Genomic DNA, 12,269 nt, shown 5'->3' on the forward strand with positions numbered 1-12,269 from the left:
CCAGAGGTAGGAGGAGGGCCGACAGACCTCGCAACAGGAAGCCTTACCCTCCAGGGTATTCCAGGAGCACTTCTCCTACATTCATCTCTCAGAGGAGCAGTGCATTAGAAGGCTCCACTTCAGCAAGGAGGTGGTCACAGAGCTCTGCCACCTTCTGCAGCCACACCTCCAGCTTCAGATCAGGACCAGGACGTCTCTCTCAGTGGTAGTTAATGTAGTGTATGTACTTTGCAGACGGAACTATATTCTGCAGTCCCTGTATACTGCAGTGCCAGTAGTGACCACCCCTGTATATAAGCCTGTGTAGTAACTTTTGCATAGTAGTTCCAGGTTGTCTCCACTCAGTAAAGACCTGTTATAACCAACTCCTGCAGTCCGTGTCTCAATTACACACGGACATAATACTGGCGACGAGCAGATCCGAACTTACCTACAGTCTGCACCACCTCATGGGGATCCATCCCTGAAGCGAAGTTATCAGAGGTCGAGGCCAGAAGGAAGAAAAAAAAAATCAAATGAACAGAAGAAACGGGCGTCGACCGTGGGCATCCGCCTCTGATTCATCGGAGTTGAAGATTTGCAGGAGAGGCTGTTGAGAGCGGGGCTTGGTTATCCTGTCGATGGTGTTTCAGCGAATCGGGCTGGTGGCAGGTAGTACACTGATCCTTCCTGGGCTGCGGCGGTCTAGAGCTTGATCGGGTGGCTTTTCAATGGGGCCGAGCAGCGTTGTCGGGAAGAGGAGAGAGAGAGAGGGTGGAGCACACAGGGCGCGGCCGGTGCTACGAAGCCGGGCAGCGTACAGACCCGAGAAGAGGGAGGCAAGTGTCCCGCGGGGTTGCTCCGACGACGGGGAAATAATAAAAATTAGAAGCGCAGAAAGCCGCGAGGAGCTGCAGTTTGCTACGGGAACCACGGAGAGCGGCGTTAGCAGCAGCGCGGGGGGAAGTGCGCGAAGACCATAGGGCGTCGCCATCAAGGCATAAAACGCCAGCAACAGCGCTAGCAGCAGCGGAGAAGACAGAAAGCGCGGGAGGCGCCATCTTAATCCAGCGGGGAAGAAGGCAAAGCGCAGGAGGCGCCATTTTGTTAAATCGGGGAAGAAGGCAAAGCGCGGAAGGCGCCATCTTAGATTTCCAAGATGCCGAAGACTGGCAATATCACTGCCTTCGACAATGCAATAGAAGACTAGACCACGTATGTGGAAAGAGTCGAGGTATATTGCGAGGCAAACGAAGTAGCCGATGAGAAAAAGGCATCGGTACTACTAAACTTAATGGCCGCAAGAACGTACGGCCTATTGCGGAACCTGATTACTCCAGCCAAACCGAAGGCGAAGAGTTTTAACGAAATTGTTGATATCCTACAGGAACACCTAAATCCTACACCACTGCTGATAGCAGAAAGATTTAAATTCCACAGGAGAAATCAGCATAAAGATGAGAGCAATGCTGATTACCTTACGGAACTACGCAAGCTATCAAAGCACTGCCAGTTCGGGGCAGGACTGGCAGATACCCTATGGGACAAATTTGTCTGTGGACTCCTGAGTGAAGGAACCCAGAAGAGGTTACTCTCAGAGAAAGAGCTGACGCTAGATAAGGCTTTCAGCGTGGCAGTATCGTACGAAGCAGCAGCAAGGGGAGCTGCGGAAATACAGCAAAAGCCACAGTAATACGGCACCCACGAAATGACACGGGGATTTGAAAAATGTTATCACTGCGGCAGAACAACCCATGACCAGAAGGACTGCTGGTCCAAGGACAAAATATGCAGGCAATGCGGAAAGATGGGACACATTGCACGAGTTTGCAGGTCTGGGAAGAAGACGAACGACAACAAAAAGGCTACTAAGGAACAGTACAGGAAAGTACAAAAGATGACGGACAGTAGTTCCGAAGACCAGATGAGCGATAGTGAATCCGGGAACAAGAAACTAAGCTGTCTCAAACTTCACAACGTAATCGCAAAAGAGGATCACCGAACCATTTGGGTCACCCTCACGATAGCAAGGTCCCAAGTCAAAATGGAATTGGATATAGGATCAGCTCTGACCGCCATGAATCGACGAGACTACGAGCGGCTATTCTCACACATACCCTTGAAAGAGACATTCATTGTCTTGAAGACGTATACGGGGCAAAAAGTATACCCCAGAGGAAAAATAAGGGTGCCTGTCGAATACAACGGCAAGGAAATACAGAAATTGTATCTGTACATACTGCAAGATGGTGGACCACCGGTATTGGGACGTGAATGGATGAGAAAGATAAGTTTAGGCTGGCACTCCATTCAGGCACTGACGGTGGCTGGTAAAAAGGATGACGAAGTCACTCCTGGACGATTGTCAACAATCTTAGCTAACGCCAAAGAGGTATTTCAACAAGAACTGGGAACTCTTAAAGGCGTAACCACCTCGATAAAAATAGAAGAGAATGCAATTCCCAAGTTTTTCAAAGCAAGACCGGTACCATATGCAATTCGCCCAGCCGTCGAGGCAAAGCTGGAGAATCTGGAGAATGCAGGCGTGTTATCTAAGGTAGACTGGAGTGAGTGGGTGACACCCATCATTCCTGTCATGAAGAAAACGTTAAACAATAAGTCTGAGGAGCCAAGGAAGGTTCGCATCTGTGGGGACTTCAAGGTGACGGTGAACCCAGTCCTTCACACAGTACAATATCCTCTTCCGAGGATAGAAGATATTTTCGCCTCACTATCTGGAGGGAAACGTTTTACAAAAATTGACCTAGCACAAGCATATTTGCAGATGGAGGTTGAAGAATCCTCCAGGAAGTATCTCACGATAAACACTCACAAAGGTCTTTACCAGTAAAATCGACTGGTATTCGGAGTAGCATCAGCTCCGGCGATATGGCAAAGAGCGATGGAACAAGTCCTGCAAGGGATTCCGGGGACTCAGTGTTACTTGGACGACATCCTAGTGACAGGTGAAGATAACAGTGAACACCTTGCCAACCTAGAGCAAGTGCTCACTAGACTAAGAGAACATGGGCTACGAGCCAATCGGCCCAAGTGCGAGTTTTTTAAGAAACAGATATCGTATTGTGGCCACGTGATTGATGAAGAGGGGTTACATAAGTCCCCTGTCAAAATTGAAGTGGTAGTTAAGGCTCCAGCGCCTGAAAATGTGTCGCAACTGAGGTCATTCCTCGGATTGGTGAATTACTACCATAAGTTTTTGCCAAATTTGTCCACAATTCTGCACCCACTGAACGCCCTACTACAAACTGGAGTAGCATGGAAATGGAGCGATGAATGTAAGCGGGCCTTTCAGAAGAGTAAGGACCAAATCACTTCAAGAGAAGTATTGGCTCACTACAACCCATCACTACCGATAAGACGGGCGTGTGATGCGTCTCCCTACGGCATTGGAGCAGTACTGTCACATAAATTCCTTGATGGTTCAGAGAGGCCGATAGCTTTTGCGTCACGCTCGTTAACTTCAGCCGAGCGTAACTATGCCCAGATTGACAGAGAGGCCCTCAGCCTGGTGTGGGGGGTGAAGAAGTTCAATCACTACCTGCACGGTCAGAAATTTACTCTACTAACTGATCATCAACCTCTTGTCTCCATTTTCAATCCTCAGAAGAGCGTACCGATAATGACAGCACAACGGCTACAGAGGAGGTCCCTTTTCCTAGGGGCACACCAATATGACATCGAGTACAAAGGAACTAAACAGCATGGGAATGCTGATGGATTGTCGCGCCTACTGTTGCCGACGGTGGAAGAAGCACCTGCAGTGGATCCAGTGGAGATATTCCACTCAACCATAGTCGAATGTCTCCCTGTGACGAATGAAAACATAGAAAAGGAAACACGAAATGACCCGACACTCTCCTGGGTCTATGATTTAACGGTGAAGGGATGGCCAGCACATGGCGAACCACTGCTGCCAGCATTCTCGCCGAGAAGAGAACAGCTGTCAGTGTGCAGAGGAACCTTGATGTGTGGATCCAGAGTAGTAATTCCACCCAAATTGAAGGATAGAGTGCTCAATGAGCTTCATGAGAGTCATCTGGGAGGGGTAAAAATGAAGAACTTAGCCAGAGCGTTTGTGTGGTGGCCAGGAATCGATAGAGAAATCGAAGAGATGACCAAGAGCTGTACAGGATGCCAGAAGGTCCAAAACACCCCACCACAAGCCCCTCTACATCCATGGGAGTGGCCCTCATCTCCATGGCAAAGGGTGCACATTGATTTTGCTGGTCCATTTAGGGACTCGATGTTTTTAATTGTGGTGGGTGCACATTCAAAGTGGCCAGAGGTAATAAAAATGTCCTCAACCACCACAGAAAAAACTATCACAGCCTTACGAACCATATTCGCCAGAAATGGGCTGCCTGAACAGATTTGCTCCGACAATGGACCACAGTTTGTGTCTGAAGAGTTCCGGAGGTTCTTAAAGAACAATGGTGTTAAGCATTACACATCCGCCCCATATCATCCAGCCACCAATGGATTGGCTGAGAGGTTCGTACAAACATTCAAGAAGGCTATCAAGGCAATGTGTAATGAAGACATACCCCTACAACACAAGGTGGGTAACTTCTTGTTTGCCTACCGGAATGCGACACATGCGGTTACCAACCAAACTCCAGCCATGATGTTCTTCAATCGAAGACTACGATGCCGCTTGGATTTGGTTAAGCCAAACATCAGAAGAGATGTGGAGAACAGGCAGTTTCAGAATATGAATGAAAGGCCGACCAGGAATTTTAAGATAGGTCAACCAGTTTTGGCCCGGGACTACCGCACAGAGAAATGGCAGCCAGGAACGATCTGTACACGGCAAGGACCTCTAATGTATACTGTGGACGTTGGAGAGAGCATTGTAAGACACCATGCTGACCAGATTCTAGAGTCACTGGAAAATATCAATTCCACACCACGATCCGATACACCTGGCGATGAAACCGAAGTACCAATTGCATCTACCTCAGAATCGGTGATACTGGAAGCAGACGAACCAAACAACGAGGTTGATCCCGAATCAACTTTGCCAGAAGAACCTGATACCCCAAAAAGGCGTTATCCAGACAGAATCAGGAAGCCTCCTCAAAGACTGAACTTATAATTGCTTAACTTCAACTAATGTATCTAGCAACTGTAATTGTAAATATGTTATTTAATTATTAATCGAATGTTATGTACTGTTTAGCTAAAAGGGGAGGAATTGTAGTGTATGTACTTTGCAGAAGGAACCATATTCTGCAGCCCCTGTATACTGCAGTGCCAGTAGTGACCACCCCTGTATATAAGCCTGTGTAGTAACTTTTGCATAGTAGTTCCAGGTTGTCTCCACTCAGTAAAGACCTGTTATAACCAACTCCTGCAGTCCGTGTCTCAATTACACACGGACATAATAGTTAAGGTCAAAGTTGCTCTCAATTTCTACACCAGCAGCTCCTTCCAGGCTTCAACAGGGGATATTACAAAGATTTCGCAGTTTGCTGTCCATTGCTGCATCTGGGAGGTAACAGACGCTCTCTACAGAAGGAGAAGGGAGTACATCGCATTCCCCATCACCAGGGAAAAGCAGGACAAACACTCATGTGGCTTTGCAAGGATAGCGGGCTTCCCCATGGTTCAGGGCGCCATTGACTGCACCCACGTGGCATTGCGGGCACCTCATCACAATGCTGAAGTGTTCCGTAACCACAAAGGCTAACACTCTCTGAATGTTCAGTTGGTGTGCGACCACAGACAGCGCATCCTCGCCGTCAATGCCCACTATCCTGGCAGTAGGCACGATGCTTTCATCCTGAGACAGACCGGTGTCCCAGCACTGTTCCACCCACCACATGAAGCTCATGGCTGGCTGCTCGGAGACAAGGGTTATCCACTCACCACCTGGCTGATGACACCCCACCGCAACCCCAACACTCCTGCTCAGCACGCATAGGATGACAGCCATACCGCCACCAGGAACCTGGTCGAACAGTCTATCGGCATGCTAAAGGAACGGTTCCACTGCCTTGACCACTCTGGAGGAGCCCTGCAGTACTCCCCTGATCGAGTCTCCCTTTTCATTGTTGTGTGCTGCAAGCTGCACAGCCTGGCCATTCTGAGGGCTCAGCCATTGCCACCAGAGATTGCAAGTCCACCTCAGGAGGAGGAAGAGGGGGAGGAGGCAGAGGAGGAGGATGAAGAGGAGGAGGATCCCCGGTGGACTGTGGGTGACCCAGTGAAAAATGGCAGCAGTCAGCGCTTGCGTGGCATCAATCTGAGACTGCATGCGTACCGTGGCTGCAGTGTGTACCATCCACAAGATGCACTGCAGCAACTCGCCAAGGCTTCTTCGGCAGCACCTCCCAAACCTGCGACCTCTACCACCTAGAAGGACAAGGGTAGTAAGCGCATGGGAACACCATCACCTCCAAGTTTCCTGTTACGTCCGTGTAATAATAAGAAAAGGACTGCAGAGAACGGTACAACAGGTGTTTACTCAACGTGGTTCAAACTGCAACTGAAACAACAGACTACTACTCAGCGTTATATACAGGTGTGGTCACTGCCGGTACTACAGTATACATGAGCTGTAGAAAGTAGTTCCCCCCTTAAAGGTACATACATTACAATTCCTCCCCTTTTAGATTAACAGTACCATAACACTCATTTAACAATTAAATATCAAACTAATTACAATTAACACTTTTAACATGCAACATTAGCTGAAAATAGTCTATTTATAAATTCAGTCTTGGGGAGGCTTCCTGATCCTTTCTGGATAGTGCCTTTCCCGAGTGTCTTGCTCTTGGTGCGGAGGCGATTCTGGCCCCCTGTCGTCGGTTGGTTCATCAGCTTCTGATGCTACTGTTTCTGGGGTAGATGCTACCTGTACGTTGGGTTCATCACCAGGTACGTATGGGCGAGGCATGGGGTTGACTTGTTCCTGTGACTCTAGGATCTGGTCAGCATGGCGTCTCATGATGCTCTCCCCAACGTCCACTGTGTACATTAGGGGGCCCTGCCGTGTGCATATCGTTCCTGGCTGCCATTTTTCTGTTCAGTAGTCGCAGGCCAAGACTGGTTGCCCTACATTGAAGCTCTTTGTTGGCTTCTCATGGATGTGCTGGAATTGCTTACCCTCAACATCTCTTCGTACGTTTGGTCTGAGCAAATCCAAGCGAGATCTTAACCTTTGGTTAAAGAACATCATGGCTGGGGCCTGGTTGGTGACTGCATGTGTCGCATTCCAGTAGGCGAACAGGAAATTGTCCACCTTGTGCTGCAGCGGAATGTTGTCATTGTACATAGCCTTTATTGCCTTCTTAAAGGTTTGTACGAACCTCTCAGCCAATCCATTTGTGGCTGGATGATACGGGGCGGATGTGTAATGCCTTACCCCATTCTATTTCAAGAACCTCCGGAACTCTTCGGACACAAACTGTGGTCCGTTGTCGGAGCAAATCTGTTCTGGCAAGCCATTCCTGGCAAAAATGGTCTGTAGGACTGCAATAGTTTTCTCCGTGGTGGTGGAGGACATTTTGATCACCTCAGGCCATTTCGAGTGCGCATCCACGGCTATTAAAAACATTGAGTCCATGAATGGACCAGCAAAATCAATATGCCATGGAGATGAGGGCCACTCCCATGGGTGTAGAGGGGTCTGTGGTGCTGCATTTTGGACTTTCTGGCATCCTGAGCAGCTCTTGGTCAGGTCCTCGATTTGTTTATCGATTCCCGGCCACCACACATAAGCCCTGGCTAGGCTTTTCATTTTTACCCCTCTCAGATGACCCTCATGAAGCTCATTGAGCACTCTCTCCCTTAACTTGGGTGGAATTACCACTCGGGATCCACACATCAAGGTCCCCCGGCACACTGACAGCTGTTCTCTCCTTGTCGAGAATGCTGGCAACAGTGAGTCGCCATATGCTGGCCATCCCTTCACCGTCAAATCATATACCCAAGACAGTGTCGGGTCATTTCGGGTTTCCTTTTCGATAGTCGAATGGAATATTTCAACAGGATCCACTGCTGGTGCTTCCTCCGCAGTAGGCAGTGGCAGGCGTGATAGCCCATCAGTATTTCCATGCTGTTTCGTGCCCTTATATTCAATCTCATAGTGGTGCGCCCCTAGAAAAAGTGACCATCTTTGTAGTCGTTGCGCAGTCATCACCGGAACGCCCTTCTTCGGATTAAAAATGGAGACAAGAGGCTGGTGATCAGTCAGCAAGGTGAATTTCTGCCCGTGCAGATAGTGATTGAACTTTTTCACTCCCCACACTAAGCTGAGTGCCTCCCTGTCAATCTGGGCGTAGTTACGCTCGGCTGAGGTTAGTGATCGTGACGCAAAGGCTATTGGCCTCTCTGAGCCATCCGAGAATTTGTGCGACAGCACCGCTCCAATGCCGTAGGGTGACGCATCACAAACCAACCGAATTGGTAACGCTGGGTTGTAATGGGCCAATACCTCTTTCGATGTGATTAGTATTTTGCTCTTCTGGAAAGCTCGTCTACATTCGTCATTCCACTTCCATGGCACCCCAGTTTGCAGTAGGGTGTTCAGTGGGTGTAGTATTGTAGACAAATTTGGCAAGAACTTATGGTAGTAGTTTACCAGCCCGAGCAACGACCTCAGTTGTGACACATTTTCTGGTGCAGGAGCCTTGACTACTGCCTCAATCTTCTCTGGGGACTTATGTAACCCCTCTTTATCGATAACGTGGCCACAATACGAGATCTGTTTTCTAAAAAACTTGCATTTGGGGCGGTTAGCTCGGAGCCCATATTCCTGCAATCTAGTGAGCACCTGCTCCAGGTTGGCAAGGTGATCACTGTCTTTTTCGCCCATGACCAGGATGTTGTCCAAATAACACTGGGTCCCTGGGATCCCTTGCAGGACTTGTTCCATTGCCCTTTGTCAAATAGCTGGAGCTGATGCTACCCCGAATACCAGCCAGTTGTATTGGTAGAGACCTTTATGGGTGTTGATTGTGAGGTATTTTTTTGATGCTTCTTCTACCTCCATTTGCAGATACGCCTGGGCCAGATCAATCTTAGTGAAGCGTTTCCCTCCAGATAGCGAGACGAAAATATCTTCAATCCGCGGAAGTGGATATTGTACGGTGTGAAGGACCGGGTTCACTGTTACCTTAAAGCCCCCACAGATGCGAACCTTCCTTGGTTCCCCAGGCGTGCTGCTCAACGACTTTTTCATCACAGGGACGATGGGTGTAGCCCACTCGCTCCAGTCTACCTTGGACAGTACTCCTGAACATTCCAAACTCTCCAGCTCTGCTTCGACGGCTGGGCGGATTGCATAAGGTACCGGTCTGGCCTTAAAACATTTTGGGCTTGCGTTTTCTTCAATTTTAATCGTCGCTGTCATGCCTTTTAGTGTTCCGAGTCCTTGCTGGAACACTTCTTTCGCGTCAGTTAGGATCTTTGACAGTCGCCCAGGTGTGACGTCGTCATCCTTTTTGTCAGCCACCGTCGGTGCCTGTATGGAATGCCAATCCAGTTGTATTTTCCGGATCGATTCACGTCCCAGTAATGGTGGTCCTCCATCTTGCAATACATACAGGTCTAGTTTTGGTGTTTCCTTACCGTTATATATAACGGTCACCCTTATTTTTCCTTTGGGGTAGACTTTTTGCCCCGTGTACGTCTTCAAAATAATTTTTGTGTCTCTCAAGGGTATGTGTGAGAATAGCCACTCGTAGTCCCGTCGGTTTATGACTGTTAGAGCTGATCCTGTGTCCAATTCCATCTTTACCTGGACTCCTGCTATCTTGAGAGTGACCCAAATGGTTCGGTGATCCTCCGTTGTGATCACATTATGTAGTTTCAGACAACTCAGTTCCCTGCTTTCGGAGTCGTTATCACTCTTTTGTTCGTCGGAACTATTCTCCGTTATCTTATGTACCTTCTTGTACTTCCCTTTGGTTGGTTTCTTATTGCTGGTTTTCTTTCCCGACCTGCAGACTCGTGCTATGTGTCCTACTTTTCCACACTGTCTGCACACTTTGTCTTTGAGCCAGCAATCATTCTGGTCGTGTGTTGTTCTGCCGCAGCGATAGCACTTCTCTGTTCCATATGACATTTCATTTGTGCCATATTCTTGCGGTCTCTGTTGTATCTCTGCAGCACCTTGTGTTGCTGCTTCGTGTGATACTGCAATGCTGAAAGCCTTGTCCAGCGTAAGATCCTTTTCTGATAGAAGCCGTTTCTGGGTTCCTTCACTTTGAAGCCCACACACAAACTTGTCCTTAAAGTATCTGCTAGTCCCGTTCCAAACTGGCAGTGTTTCGATAGCTTGCGCAGTTCCGTTAAATACTCAGCATTACTTTCATCTTTATGCTGATTCCTTTTGTGAAACTTAAATCTTTCTGCTATCAGCAGCGGTGTGGGGTTTAAGTCGTCCTGTAGGATTGACACTATGTTTTCAAAATCCTTTTCTACTGGCTTCTCTGGGGTTACTAGATTTCCTAGTAAGCCATACGTTTTTGCACCCATTGAATTCAACAATACCAGTGCTTTCTTGTCATCTGGCACTTCATTCGCCTTGCAGTATACTTCTATGCGTTTGACATATGTCGTCCAATCTTCGACTTCATTGTCGAACGCTGTGATACTGCCACTCTTCGGCATTTTTGGGTGTGGTTAGACTGGCTTAAAATGGCATCTCCCGCACTTTCCTTTCTTCCCCGCTGCGGCTTAAAATGGCGTCTCCCGCGCTTTCCTTTCTTCCCCACTGCGGCTTAAAATGGCGTCTCCCGTGCTGCTGCCAACGCCGCTCTCGGCAGTCCTCATGGCAAATGGCGACGCCCTGTGGGTTTCGTGCGCTGCTCCTGCGCTGCTGCCAACGCCGCTCTCTGCGGTCCTCGTGGCAATGGCAGCACCTCGCGTTTTCCTGCGCGCCTCTCTCCCCCGTTGACGCTGCTCGGCCCTTGAACACCGGCTGCGCTCTGCTCTCTCTCATCTCTCTCCCCCATTGACGCTGCTCGGCCCTTGAACACCGGCTGTGCTCTGCTCTCTCTCGTCTGTCTCCCCCATTGACGCTGCTCGGCCCTTGAACACCGGCTGCGCTCTGCTCTCTCTCGTCTCTCTCCCCCGTTGACGCCGCTCGGTCCTGAACATCGGCTGCGCCCTGTGCGCTCTGCCCTCTCTCTTTCCCCTGTCGACGCTGCTCGGCCTTTTTCTGTGCCGCTCGGTCGGGCTCTAGCCCGTCGCTGTCCGGGAAGGGTCTGCGCAGTACCTGTTGCCAGCCCGTTTCGCTGGACCACCGTGACTGGAAAGCCAAGCCTGGCTCTCAACAGCCTCCCCTGTGATGCTCAAATCTCCGCTGGATGACTGGGCGGTTGCCCGTGGTCGACGCCCGTGCTTGTGGACTCGACCTTCTTCCACTGTTCTCCAGGAGCGAACCCCTGGGAGATGATGCAGAGTTGCAGGTAGGTTCGAACTTGCTCGTCGCCACTGTTACGTCCGTGTAATAATAAGAAAAGGACTGCAGAGAACGGTACAACAGGTTTTTACTCAACGTGGTTCAAACTGCAACTGAAACAACAGATTACTACTCAGTGTTATATACAGGTGTGGTCACTGACAGTACTACAGTATACATGAGCTGTAGAAAGTAGTTCCCCCCTTAAAGGTACATACATTAAATTTCCCATTAATGCTGACTTGGAAGTATATCACCGTTGTTTCATCGTCACTTGGTGAAAGTCTTGGAACTCCCTCCCTAACAGCACTGCAGGAGTACCTTCACCACACGGACTGTAGCGATTCAAGAACGCGGCTCACCACCACCTTCTCAGGGGCAATTAGAGATGGGCAATAAATGCTGGCCTTGCCAGCGACGCCCAGACCCTGTGAACCGAATAAAAAAAAGTTGCTGAAGGGCCCTTCCTACCTGTTAGCTCCACAAGTTGCTGGACGAATTTATCAAGTGGCGAGTCAGGTGCTGGGGCAGCCCTATATCACAAAAGGGCGCTGCAAAAAATACTTTATTCAGCAATTTAAATAGTTCCGGCATGTGCCCTGGGCACCTACAGTGCAGCCCGATCCAATATGGTGGACGCGATGAGCACATGCCTGCCATATTGGGTGTTTAGGTACACGTTTTGCGCTTGAAAAACTAGCACGGTGCCATCGGATTTCTAGCCCTCGAGCTCCGAAAACCATTCCCTATTATTGCTGGTGAGTGGCAATTTGAAGAATGGACCAATTGTGAACACCAACCTGTGAAAGCACAACATCATCCTCAAATATTGATTGACATTTTTTGTCCATTCAAATGG

Source organism: Somniosus microcephalus, chromosome 10 (genome assembly GCF_052327205.1).
Source record: "Somniosus microcephalus isolate GS21.2 chromosome 10, FLI_Smic_1.0, whole genome shotgun sequence".
In the NCBI taxonomy this organism is placed as follows: domain Eukaryota; kingdom Metazoa; phylum Chordata; class Chondrichthyes; order Squaliformes; family Somniosidae; genus Somniosus; species Somniosus microcephalus.